The sequence below is a fragment of the Marmota monax genome, unplaced genomic scaffold (genome assembly GCF_021218885.2).
Source record: "Marmota monax isolate L192 unplaced genomic scaffold, Marmota_monax_Labrador192_F-V1.1 WCK01_AAM20220418_F8-fsc00019, whole genome shotgun sequence".
NCBI classification, from domain to species: Eukaryota; Metazoa; Chordata; class Mammalia; order Rodentia; family Sciuridae; genus Marmota; species Marmota monax.
The window spans coordinates 16,992,292-17,003,426 of NW_026695242.1; positions in this window are offsets into that span (position 1 = coordinate 16,992,292).

The following is an 11,135-nucleotide window of genomic DNA, read 5'->3' on the forward strand; positions in this document are numbered from 1 at the left end:
ATTTTAAAATGACTAGTCACGATGATGTGGGGGAAAAGGCACACTCATATATTGCTTGTGGCACTGCAAATTGGTGCAACTACTCTGAAAAGCAGTATGGAGATTCCTTAGAAAATTTGGAATAGAATCAACATTTGACCTAGCTGTCCCACTCTTCATTCTATACCCAAAGGACTTAAAATCAGCATACTATAGTGACACAGTCACATCAATGTTTATAGCAGCTCAATTCACAGTAGCTAAACTGTAGAACCAACCTAGATGCCCTTCAACAGATGAATGGATAAAGAAATTGTAGCATATATACACAATGGAATATTACTCAACATTAAAAGAGAATAAAAAAATAAAATTAAAAGAGAATAAATGGATGGAGTTGGAGAATATCATGCTAAGTAAGCCAATCCCAAAAAACCAAAGGTGGAATGTTTTCTCTGATAAGTGGATGCTGATCCATAATGGGGGTGGGGTGGGATGGGAAGAATGGAGGAACTTTGGGCAAAGAGGAGAGAGGGAGGAAGGGAACATGGGGGGCAAGAAAGATGATGGAATGAGATGGACATCATTACCCTAGGTACATGTATGATTGCACATATGATGCGACACTGCATCATGTACAACCAGAGAAATGAAAACTTGTATTCCATTTGTGTACAATGAATCAAAATGCATTCTTCTGTCATATGTACCTAATTAGAATAAATAAATTAATTTAAAAAAAAAAAGTAGCCATACTGGGTTCAATGGTACATACTTGTTACTCCAGAAGCTGAGGCAGGAGGATTGAAAGACCAGCCTGAGTAGCTTAGCAAGACTGTGTCTCAAAAATTAACAAAAGGGCTGGCATGTAACTCAGTGGTATAACATCCCTGGGCTCAATCTCCAGTGCTTCAAAAAAAAAAAAAAATTTAAAAGTAAATAGTCAATAGTCATCATAAGTGACCAAACATCTGAACATTTTAACCCAAAGAAATGGTCTTATCAATCAGGAAGGAAGGAAGGAACCAAAATGAATGTAGACTGTCTCCCCAGCACATGATGTACTGCTAATTACCCTGGCTCTCTTTTGCTTAAATTTGCATAGATAGCCAGGGTGGTTAGACCTCAGGTATGCTCCAATGTGCTTTTCCATGCTCTTCCAGATTCACTCAAATATTTCTTTATCGTACCCAACTGTGTGGACCAATGCTCCAAGTCTTGGCACTACTTTACCAGAATCAAAAACATGGATTTGAGAACCACAATAATAAAAGTTAACAGTTTGACTAAATATTATAGACAAGCACTATGATGAGTGCTTTGTGAGCCCGTGTCTCATTTAGTGCTCACATCATTAAGTGGAGAGCAATGACAGAGCATGAGGCACTTGCTAGATTTGGCCACCAAATCTTGAAACCCCACCTCCCAGAACTGTGAGAAAATAAACTTTTATTCTGTACCAAGGTCTCAGGCACTTTGTTATAGCTACACAAAAACGACTAAAATAGATGAGGCATATTGATAAAATTATTGTGTTTTGATAAGCAGGATGAAAAAATTTCATCTCTTTTCCACTGTCAAAAATCCAATCAATTTGAATAACATCAAAATATAAGCTCCTAGTGATTACTTTTTCAAAGTTACAGAACCTCTGACATTTCTCCTCCCAAAAAATGTACACAAGACATTATTTGAAAGGGCATTATTGAATTTTCCCTAAACTGTGCAAAATAAATTTTATACATGATTTACTTGAACCTAAGCAAATTTCTGCCACATGGTGTTTTATAAACCTACTGCAATTTCTGAAAAAGGCCCCAGATGGCAATTCCCTTGTTATTCCCATCATTCCTCAACACACACACAAAACCAGACCAGAAAAAAATAATCAACAAGATTAGAGGCAGACTTTAAAGTTTATTTCTATCAATTGCCTAATTTTAAACTCTGATTTTTATTTTACTTATGAAATTACCTAAGAAAGAGAGGGGGGAAAAAGTCATTGCTCAGAGCATAGGTACTGGAATCTAAACTGACTCCATTTCCAATAAATTAACAGAGCATTCCTCCAACTGCCCAAATCCTAAGCAACCTGGCCAGCTGCGGCAGCATGGAACAAAATCTTCCTGAGATCACTTTTTTTTTTACTCTAATAATTTTTTAATCCAATAATTATATGGGAAATAAAGTGGCTCTCTTGAAACATAGATCTTCTTGCACTTGCAAGGGACAGAAAAATAACTATCTGAACACATCCAATTGGGTATCTTTTGTTTTTTCATAGTTCAAGTTGTTTCTGAATGATAGGTACCTTGGTAACAGGGGTGAGTGACATCTCTATGTGTGGTGGTGATCTGTGTTGAAATTAGCTCTTTCCAAAATTGGCATCTTACTTCTTCTCGACTATGCAAGTCCTAAAGCAGGAATGACTGCATTCAAAACCAATAGAGATAGAACCCTCCTGACTTAAAAACAGGAAAGGCCTGCAGATGGAAAACATGTTTCCGTTAATAGTACCCTGACCCAAACTTCTACCCCAAAAGTCAGGGCCTTCTAAATCTGAAGATAATTCCAGATCTCATGTCTACTATAACAGACCACCTGATAATGGGGTTCCTTTGATCCTGGAGAATACATAACAGCTGTCACTTTCCGTAACTCAATCACTCCCTACCCCAAGCCTGACCCCTCCTTTAGGATCTGGCCCTGTGGAAATTCCATTTAACCAACATCATATCACATGCAAAAGATGATGCAACCAAAGGTCTAGATGTTTTATAGTAAGGCAAAAAACATTGCTTTTAAATCCCTCAGAGGTTCATATTGAATGCCCTATGATCCAATATCTCTGGCACCAGAACTGACTTTCTCATTCACTATATTTTGCAGGAGGTAGCTTCATTTCCTTCAGTCCTGGAAATCCCTTGTACCAGCATGGTGCCAATTATCTACCTCTTACCTTGGGAAGCCTGGTGACCATATGTTGACTTGGCCTTCCTCCTTCCTTGCCAAAAACTTGATCTGAAAATTATCTCAAATCATTTCAATTCATCAAGGACATTTTGAACTTCTATGTGCCAAAAATAATAAGAGACCAGACTTTGGCCTTAGAAAGCATCAAATAATCTGGTTGTACACATTTAAATAATGCCAGTCAGGCAATAAATGAGCATACCAAAATTAAGGCTGTAGACCAGATGTGAAAAATTGGTTTCATTTCATCTGCTAATGCATGGTTATATTGTGAAAGATTCTGAGGCACAGTCTGGGTTCAAGGGCAAAGAGGGCTGAGATTGCTTAACAGGATTTGACAAGGCTCTGGGGAAAGAGGCTAGCAGTGTAATTGTCAAATGTGTATTCATTCCACAAATATTTATTGCACTGATACCCACCTAATATGAATTGGTGCCTATGTTCTTATGGAATATACATTCTGTAGTGGGAGACATGGAAATGAAAACAAAGAAATACATATTTTTATCAGATGAATGCTATGAAGAAAAAAAAAAGAAGAGATGGAAATGATTCATAGCATCTTAGACAAAGGTGGACAGGAATGTCCTCTCTAGGGAGTACTGACTGAGTGGAGACCTGAATTGAGTCACAACTTGGAGAGAAGAAAACAGAGATCATTGATCTCTCCTCCCCCTGAACAAAGACCTGAAGGCTAGGGGTGACTCAATAGCTGGGGGCTAGAATCATGTGGAAGTGCCTATACTCAGGTATTTGGATGTTAGTACTAGATCTTGGCTCACGTCTCATGGAGGTTGTTGACTGTGGGTCTCTCCACGTGAGATAGGTAAGGGAGAGAGTCAAGGAAACAGCTGGGGGAAAGAGCATTCAGAGTCTGAAGGACAAGTCTGTGCAGGGACCACAGGCAAGAGGACACCCAGTACAGTTGAAGCTGGTCAAGGTGACCTGTGGGGCTGGAGAAGAATGGACAGGGCAGAGCACCCAGATAGACAGACAATAAAAATCACATAGGACAGTAGTTACATTAGAACCATCCAGTATGCTTTTAAAATACAGACACCAGCCCCTACAGGTTTTATTTTTATTTTTTAAATATTTTTTTAGTTGTCAATGGACTTTTATTTTTTTAATTATTTATATGTGGTGCTGAGGATCGAACCCAGTCCCTTACACATGTGAGGCAAGCGCTCTGCCACTGAGTTATAGCCCCAGCCCGTATAGGTTTTATTTTTACTTTAAGGAACTCTGGTACCTCCACTGAAAATAATAATAGTGTTGATCCTGCTGTCATGGTTGTTTATGAAGAAATATTTGTTTTTCAACATGTTACTAAACCAAGGGTCATTAACTTGAGAACTTAAGTCCCTCTCTGGACAGTGTGTGTGAGGGATGAGAGGAGATGGCCTTTCAAGAGTTTGTTTCCCACCCGGGAGAGCCACCAGAAAAACCCATGGAACTCATCAGGGCCAATCATCTTCAGACTGTTGAAGCTGCAAAGACAAGGTGGCTGCCTCACTTGAAGTGGTAACCATCCTAATGGCCAAAACCCTGGGGGAGTTCTGGAGCTTTTGTGGTTAAATGAGTGTGGCCTAATACAGAGAAGAAGGTCAGACCGCAGTTCTGGTGGTACAAAGATGTCAAATAATGTTGCAAGGTGGTAGAACTTCTCTTGGTTGCTCTGAACCATGATTCCTCCTCAAAGGACACCTTTGCTACCTTTGGGCATAGGGTATTTATACTTCATGGCCTGTGTGTGTGTGTGTGTGTGTGTGTGTGTGTGTGTGTCTTTTTCCTCTTTTTCCCAATTAAAAGCCAGCTCTGGAAAACCATCAAACTCTTTCACTCCAGGACTCCAGGGTATTGTGGCAAATGGCAGCAAAATTATTTCCCATTCCACGTTGTTTTTACCAGGCAACCTTGACACTCTTTTTGCTGAGTCATGCAGTCTGCGTCCCTTTCCTTTCAACCTGGATGGGCCTTTTTGACTGCCTCAAGCAGAGTACAGTGGAAGTGAGACCACACAACTCCTGATGTTAGATCACAACTATGCCACTTCCACCTTCTTCTCTGGAGACACACACTCTTAGAATCCAGCTGCCGTTCTCTCTCAGAAAGCCCAAGTGAGCCCAGACAGAGACCACATGCAGAAACCTGATGTAGTTGTTCTAGCCAACAGCTTCACTAAGGTCTCAGCGAAGAGCCAACATTAACCAGCCACCATGTGAAGGCAGACCCTCACAGATGACTCCAGTCCACCACCCCTGGTGTTCTAAGTCTTCCCAGCTAAGGCTAAGGCCCCAAATGTTGTGGAATAGAGACAAGCTGGCCCTGCTGTGTCCTCTCCAAATTTCTGATTCACAGAATCCATGATCATAGTAAAATGGTTGTTATAGGCCACTAAATTTTGGGGTGGCCTGTTATTTGGCAATAGCCATGAAAACATTTACTAACAACTGAGGAGGTTTGAAGTGCTTTTCCTCCCCTAGCAAATATTGATCGGAGGCAGTGTGGTTGGCAGAAAGCTCTGGAGTCGGGCTCAGGTCCAAATCCCAGCTCAGGGCACTTAGTAGCAGTGTGACTGGGCCAGGTGATAATCTCTTAAACCTGTTTCTTCATCTGTAAAACCGAGGCTGAAGCAAGAGGATGAGGATAAATGAATATGTAAAATAAGCCCTCGATCTCCCCTCCCACTCTCCCCTTTCTGTATCAAGGATGCCGTCGGCTTCCTGGTTGAGACCAACTCCCTGCACCATGACCATGAAGTTCCAAGTGGTGGCCCTCTTCCTCGGGTGTCCCTCCATATCATCCTCCTTGACTTCCTGTTCACTCATATAACCACTGTCCCCACGGAGGCCCAAAGCACTCATGCAATTACTAGAAACTGTATCAGTTTAGAGGTGGAAGAGAATTGAGCCTTGACGTTCTACTATTCCACACATCACTGCTGGCTTGTCTACTTTACCATCAGAACAAGAAGCAGTCTGGCTTGGCCGCCCACACATCTCCCTCTCTGAAAGGTCTTGATGGTTTCCAGGTGAACTCATCACTTTACCTTTGAACCCGCCCTCAAGTCTGGTTGTGACCCCAGCTCCTCGCCAGTGTGTCCTCTCCCCTAAGTGGCTATATGAGTAGGCATAGGATGTGGGGTGGAGGGATACCGATCAGGAAACCCCAAAGAGGGGAGCATTGAGGAGGAAGACAATCTCCCTTTTCCCAGGATAACCTTTCCAAAAACAGACATCCTGTTTCTTTTTATTGAAATCACTAACTCATATAAATTCTTGGGCATCTGGCACTGTAAAGTTTCAGATGATCTACCCTTGGCTTTTATAAGAGAGGAAGCGAGCTCTCCTGTCTCTTCCTTCAAGGTATGAATCCCATCATTAGGACTCCACCCTCATGACCTAATCAGCTCCCTCAGGCTCCATTTCCCAATACCATTCACACTGGAGATGACTTGAACATAAGAAGACACAACATACAGTTCATCACACCTCTCTGCCTGCTGGAGCATGGGAGAGACATTCCAGAGCCTGCCCCCTCTCCTAAAGAGCAACCGCCAACTTGACTGTGACCACAATACTCTGTGATTGGGCTCCTCAGTTCTCTCTGCCCTGCCTTGAGGAAGTGCAGGAAGGACTCAGGATCAGGACTTCAAGAAGCAACCTTCAGCTACTATTCTTTTCTGGGCCTTCCTCTCTGTCAGCCACGGAGGTATGAGCTATCTCCAGCCTTCCCTGAATCCAGCTGTATGTATGAGCCCACTATGACACTACACTTCCCACAGGCAGAAGCTCAGACCTGGGTTTGAGAAGCAGCAGGGGACTGTCATTTGGCCCAAGGCCCCAGCCAAGGTCTCCAATCCACTTTATCAACCAATACTGGCCATCAGGATAAAGAGGCACTTAACAGCACATATAGCTGAAACCTTGATCACATTTTGGTGGCTCATATCTTTTTTTCTGGCAGTGAGAACCTGGAAGCAGGAAAAAATGACTTGCTGACTCCCCAAGAACAAAACAGTTTTTATTTCTCACTCACTGTGAGCCTGACATTGTCCTTACCACAACCCTGTCAGGAAGGCCTTATGTTGGCGCTGCTCAGAGGTGAGGAGATAGAACCTCAGGGAGGGAAGCCAAGTCATTTGCCCAAGGTCACAAAGGCAATCAGTGGCTGAGGCAGAGTAGAAACCCAGGATCCTAAATCTCCTCTCAAGTGCTCTGCTACACAACCTCTTGTTTGTTTCAGCTACGCTGCATGGCTCAGTCTCAGCCAGGTAGCTTCCCCTCTACTGTACAACTTTCATTTGAGAAAACAGACCTAAATAGGCTGACATAACATACAGGTTTTCAAAACTAGTACCAGAGACTCAGATTCACTTCAGTCTTCATTCGCCATTTCACTTGCACTCTATATTTTCTTATAAGGGATGTAAGTGACTTATACCAGGCTACACAGGTAGTTTAAGGCTACTGAATCCAAGGCCAGTTTGTTTTTTTTTTTTGTTTGTTTGTTTGTTTGTTTTTGGCTTATGTCACAGGGATTTCTCTCTGCTGTCCACCCTGATTCCCTCTGACTGCTCACAAACCCTCCTGTTCTCTGCTTGAGTTCATATCAGCAAACTGTCTCTACATCTGCAAAGCCCTCTTATCACTATATACACAGAGCCCTGTGTTAGGTTTCAGGGTCCTTTCAATGAGGTGCATCGCATTTCCATTTTGCTGGTTGGCTAAAGTTTAACCTGTGATGGGATTCTGGAGTCGTCCAAAGTTCACTAGTGTTGCAATCTGCAGTCACAGGTAGTGATGAGCCCTGAGTCTGGCCTATGTAGACTCTCTGGCTGTATCTTTGTTCTTTGGAGTAGGCCAGCTGAATGCAGGTATTTCTTTCCTGTCCCCTGTTGAGAAGATACCTCTTTGCAACTGAGAACAACATGGAAAGCTGCAAGAGTCTTGGTAGTAAATGTAGAAATTAGAGGATGGGAGCAAACTTACAGGTCCTGGAAGCCCATCGTCAGTTTTTCAAGAGGCTTCAGAGTGAATACAGTAGAAGATCCTAGGTGATCAGTGTGAGCACGTGGGGCACAGAACATCTGGGAATTCAAAGAAGGGTAGAATCAGGGACAGTGAGATCAGGAGTCCACAACACAGAGACAGATGGCTGGAGAAAGAGTGTTAGCCAGGTTTCATTCACTATTTACCACCAACACTGATCCCCAGCACTACGCTGGCCTCCTCTATGCAACATTGTTGCTCTAAACCTCTACTCACAGCAAGCATTGGAGCCTGGAGGGACACTTGGGGCATCAGTGACACAGGGGAAATAGGGAGAATTGTGTTCAGTGTCACCATGTTTGGATGACAAGTTAAAACTGGAAGTGAGGGTCCAATCATTTAGTCAACTTCATCGGCCTTATGGCCTGATGATCCATAATCCAGAGATCCCAGGACTGAGAGTTTCATAACAAGAATCCTTAGGCACACACCACAGAAAGGAAACCGATGTAGACATCCCAAGTCACACTCTCTCATTCATTAGTGCAATGTGGTTCACAGCCACCAGCAAGGAACACGGCAGCACCTAAGACAGACCCTTGAGCTGTAAGACCCACCTTTCATCATCCACTCCACATTTATCCTTCCCAGATAAAAATATGGTCTGCTAGTTTGGTCCCATTTGATACAAAGCATCTCTTCTGAACAGAGCCAACCTCCTTCACCACAAGGACATTTGCTTTTTGGATCATATAACTGTCACCAGTTCCAGTCACAATTGCCAAGAGAGCAACTGATTTTATTTTCATAACAAGGCACTATGAGTACTATGAGTACCAAGAAGGAAAGCAAAACAAAGCAAAAAAAAAAAGAAAATAGGTGGATCCACTTTTTTTTTTCCTTTTTTTGTACTGGGGATTGAACTAAGGGGTACTTAATCTCTGAGCCACATCCCCAACCCTTTTATATTTTATTTAGAGACAGCATCTGAGCCTTACTAAATTGCTGAGGCTGGCTTTGAACTTGCAATCCTCCTGACTCAGTCTCCTGAGCTGCTGGGATTATTACGCCTGGGTCCACTTTTATCAAAAGTTGACTGTCTATGTCAGTATCCATTCGCATCCCTACTTCTCTTCTCCCACTACAGTCACCTTGGTTGTCCTGCCTGACTCTGAGATCATTCTCTCTTGGGCCGAGCTCTGGAGAAAACTCATCTGCCCTTTTGATAAGCCCAGTATCTAAGGCCTACCTCTGAGCAGCAACTTTTACAACAGGGTTCCAAGATGGAGAGGGAAGACTTGGGAAGAAAGGACAGGGAGAAAGGCAGATATAGCAGAGCCCAAGGAATAGTCCAGCCATAGCCCACTGGCATGGATGATGGTCCTCAAGGCCACATGGATAAAACTTATTTAATTTAGGCAGATATCACCCTCTAGCTTAGCAACTCTCTTGGGACTTGCTATATCGACCATCGGTTTTCTAAGCCTGCCTTGTTGCAGGCAGAATGTAGGTATAGTAATAGGCCTAAGAGTCACCACTTCTCTATTTGGGACCACTGGGAAGCAGATAATGGTAGAATTGGATGGCTTTGACACTTCTAGAAAGGCTATCAAAGGTTTGCTCTCTAACTAAACTTTCCAAAGCAGCACAGTGTTTCTAATGTTGAACCTAGAAATGTTTCAACATCAGAATCATCCAAGGAAGCGACCAAACCCAGCTGCTCCATGGTCCCTGTGGAATGAGCACTGTCAATGCTGGTAAAAGAGCACCTCCATCACGGTCACCTCTGGGGCTTCTGCCCTGTCCATTACCCCTTGGGGAGTATCTTTCCTAGGCTTGTTTGTGTTCTTGCATGTTCTACTTCCAAGGGCTGTGATAACAAAACAGCACTTTCACCAGACCTTGTTTCTCCCTCCCTGATCTCCATTATTCATGAATTCCTCCAGTTTTCTTACTGCCAAAAGCTTTGCTGCCAGAGGTGTAGAATCGATTTTGTGGAATGGTTTGCATACTTTGAGATGCTCTCATTTGCTTATCTGAGAGGACTCTACCCTGAGCCGGGTATCAAACTGGGCCAGATAGGGCAGGGCATTGGGTTTCTAGGCCACATTACCATTGGAAACCATGAAACTCTGAGAAGAGCCCACAGCAACCTGAGACCCCCTTCCCATGGCCCTCTCCACATCGGGAAGATAGATTTCAAAGGCTGGCTCCCAGCTGAAGAAATAAATACTCAAGCAATATTTGGCAAAAATGGATTCCATTGAGGACATTTAAGCCTTCCGAGTGGGTATGTCCCCTGGGCTCTGTTCATTCCGAATACAGTGCAGAGTGTGGTAGCAAGAGGATGGGTCTTGCAACCAGGCACATCAGAGTTCAAACACCAGCCTTGCCACGTGAAGAGTAACCCCAACTTACCCAGCCACTTTCCTCATTTGTAAACTGAGCTAGTGTGCAAATGAAATTGACAAAGACCATGCGAGCACCCACTGCAGGACTTCACACAAATAAATAATAATAGTAGTGTCCTCTAACAAAGAGTTTCTTACCAACCACTTTTAAAAAAAAAAAAAATTATATATTTTATGTGGTGCTGAGGATGGAACCCAGTGCCTCACGCATGGTAGGTGAGCACTCTACCTCTGAGCCACAATCTCAGGCCATTATAAACCACTTTTGAGCATGTGAAAGGTCTTTCTTCATTTACTTGGCCAAGCAAACTGCTAATGAATCCCTCTGACCCCTGTAATGTCCCTCTTCCAAAGATGTCCACATCCTAATCCTCAGTACCTGTGAAGCTTACCTTACATGGTAAAAGAGATTGCACAGATGTGATTAAATTAAGGATCATGAGCTGGAGAGGTGATCCTGGGTTATGCCAGTTGGCCCCTTGTAATCACCATCTTCCTTATAGGTGAAAGAGGGAGGCAAAGGGACATGAATCAGAGAAGGAGAGGTTTAAGACCAAAGTGGAGATTGGATTGTAATGTAGATTCGCAGATGCTAGGCTACTGTCTCTGAAGCTTGGGGTAGAGGCCAGGAGCCAAGGGATGTGGGCAGTCTATGGAAGCTAGAAAATGCAAAGAAATGTATTCTCCCCTAGAGCTTCCAGAAAGGGCTCAGCCCACCAACACCTTGTGACACCCATTTCAGACTTCTGACTTCCAGAATTGTAACATCATATTTGTA